General features: G+C 38.8%; 1 pseudogene; it reads right to left on the bottom strand.

Annotated features, from left to right (window-relative positions):
• Positions 1–346: 346 nt before the first annotated feature.
• On the bottom strand, positions 347–2,968 carry LOC107931681 (probable receptor-like protein kinase At2g23200; annotated as a pseudogene).
• Between the last annotated feature and the right edge of the window lie 224 nt (positions 2,969–3,192).

The raw sequence follows: 3,192 nt of genomic DNA, 5'->3' as shown, positions 1-3,192 counted from the left end.
TAATTTTATATTAATATTTATATGTTTTTATGATTAAAATTAAATAAAAATATTTTTATTAATTTTAAACCAACAATTTGGGTGAAGCGAGCCATCGCTCTAAAAAACAAAATTTAATCTCAATATTTACATATTTACTTAAATGTTATCGGCTACATTTGTTAATCAGGACAAATTTATTAGAACGTGTAAACTTTAGGTGCTAAATTTGTTATTATACAAATAAAAATTATGTAGAATTGATAAAAAGTTAATGATGTGATTAATGGTGCTTAGTTGCTCATTTTCAAAATTCACAAAAATAAAATTGCTTAAGTTTTTTTGAGAGGGACTAATTTGCTTGATATTGGAATTGAGAGGGACCGGAGAGGACATTTTACCAAAAAATAGTACATACAAAGTGTAGCGTTTATCAACATTTAAACCAGTGGAGACTATCTAGCCTCACCAACACTCAATAATGAGAGTACTTGGCTAGCAGTTACATCGGAAGCATCAACGGATAGTAAGGCCGCACCTTCTTCCTCAACGGCCGGGAAGCTATTTGAAGGTAACCGATGGAGGACCGGCATCATTGAGAATTCTAAGGAAACATTGGTCGTACTGTCTTCGAATGTTCCATTGTTCATCGGAATTAACTGAAGCTGCAATGCGTATTCTAAATCCCACAACACGTCCCGCATCACTGGTCTTTCGTTACCAGACGGTCTTAAACACTTCTCGGTTGTCTCGACGAACTTCCTCAACGAGTTGGGGTTGATTGTATCAACTAGCATCGGATCGATAATCTTCTCGAGTTGACCTTTCCTCAACCAAAGCATTCCCCATTCAGCTAAGTTCACTTCTTCCCTCCTATTCGATGCCAAAACCGCTGGCCTCGCACAAAGTACTTCGAGAAGTACGACCCCAAAAGAGTACACGTCGGATTTATCCGTCAATGGCAGCGATGAGAAGTATTCGGGGTCGAGATAACCAAACGTTCCTTTGACATTAGCACTATGTTCGGCATCCGGAAGGTTAAATTTCGAGACCCCAAAATCGGCAACTTTGGCTACTAACCGTTCATCGAGTAGGATGTTCGTGGACTTAACATCGCGGTGAATGATTCCACCATCCGAACCGGTGTGCAAATAATTAAGCCCTTTTGCTGCACCAATACAAATTTCAAGCCTTTGCTTCCAAGACAAGTCGGACCGAGCAAAATACGGTTTCTCAACATCGGAACTCCGTTTATATAGATGATCTCTAAGAGTACCCTTCTCCATAAACTCATAAACCAATATCATTTCCGATCTTTCGTCAGTAACCAATCAAAGAAACGAGATGCCGATGCCGGATTCGGGACAAGACAATAATCTCTGTCCGGAATTCCAGTAGGCCTTGGCCATGTCCTGGTTCGCTCCTTTTAACAGCCACTTTCTTACCACGAAATAAACCTTCGTACACTCTCCCAAATCCACCTTCTCCGATCAATAAACCGGAATCAAAATTCTTCGTTGCTTGCTCGATTTCGTAATAAGATATTCTAAGAGCAAGATCCAAAGGAGACATGTTGGATGTTTTTTCAGACAAAGGCTTTCTTTTCCTGCATTTCAAGAACATAACCATTGCCACTATAAAAACAAAAACAAATACAACAGCCCCAACAACAGAGCCAACTATAGGAACTAAATTAGTCCCTTTTTTAGACCTCTCTTGGTCTTGGGGCACAAACTCCATTATTTCAATCCCATTCAAAAACGCCATTTGATTCTCGGAATCATTCCGAGAGCCGACACGTACGTTCATGACCCCGGATTTGTCCGAATCCACCACGAAATCGAAGTAAAACGGAACCGCAAACTGTCCGGTTTCGTTATACGGATAAACCACCTTCTCAAATTTATTGTAAATGTAAAGATCAAACATGACAGAATCAATTGATGGACTAACAATTTCCCAAAAATGGAACCTAACAAAGTGTCTTGAACTTTTACTCACATTTGAAACTCCATGTAATATTGGAACTCCATGTTATATTGAAAGATTGCCCTCTATTGAATTGATCTTGTACAATCGATATCCTTGCAGTCTTATAAACAAGGTTTGGGGCAGTGTATTCATTGGCACGACCAGATGTGTATGCAGGTTCACCTTTGAAAAACAAACTGTTCTTCATAGCACTTGACGGATCAGACAAGAACTGATTATCAGGTATCCAGTTCCTCCACAGTGTATCTTCATCTGTTGTAATATTATCCCCTCCGACATTGATCCTATAGACTGTATGTAAAACCCGAGACCGTAAACCGTCGAACGAGCCTCGAAGGCGTCCGGCAAGGGGAGCGGTGTCGGGGACGAAGCTTTCCGGTGTTAGAAACACTTCAATGGCGTTTACAAAAGCTATGTTTGAACCTTGAGAAGGTATGAAATTGATTTTGAATCTTCCTTCATCGATATTGACTAAAAATTCCTTTATGACGGGCGAACCGGCAGGGCTATTTTTGACGGAGAAATTCGATAAAAGCTCAAACCCTGAAGCTAAAACGGTGAATTTAGCGTTGTACAGATTATCAGAAGATGAAGGAACAAAGAAATGGAGACGTACAAAGTAAGTGCCGCTTGTTTTGATTATGAACTCGTAAAACGATGGCTGTGAATAGATTCTCACCGTCCAATAAAGTTGGGATACGGAGGAGGTGGTTTCTCGTTTAGTGCCGGTTTTTCCTTTAAAGAAAGAAACGCCGGCGTAGCGGTCACCGACGAAGTTCCGACTGCCGTTTCCGGTGAAGTTGAAATCTGACCCACAGTTGATGAAGTGCTCGTTAGGGCGTGTATAAGCTGATGAGAATGGCAGAAGAAAAAGGAAAATAATTATAAGGTTTTCCATAGAAGAGGATTATGAGCTCTTTTTTAATTTTTGCAGGCCAATTTCGATGAACACTTTAAAAGAGAATAAAGGTGGTGAAGGGTCAATTGAGGATATGCATAATTAAACTATAAAATTATAAAAAATATTTTTTTTAAAAAAGGTTAAAGATAGTGGCAGCTGTTGGACTTTGGATTCCTTTTAAGTGGGAAATTTATTAAAAGGTGGAATATAAAACACACGATTGATTGATATGATAGCGTTCATATTATAATAAATAAATGGATTGCATTAAGGTAATTTATATGTTGTAGAGTAATCATTTTCGTTCTTTTTTAAAATTA

The sequence above is a fragment of the Gossypium hirsutum genome, chromosome A02 (genome assembly GCF_007990345.1).
Source record: "Gossypium hirsutum isolate 1008001.06 chromosome A02, Gossypium_hirsutum_v2.1, whole genome shotgun sequence".
NCBI classification, from domain to species: Eukaryota; Viridiplantae; Streptophyta; class Magnoliopsida; order Malvales; family Malvaceae; genus Gossypium; species Gossypium hirsutum.
Note: the sequence above shows the minus strand (reverse complement) of the source record. Positions and strands in the feature narration are given on the sequence as shown.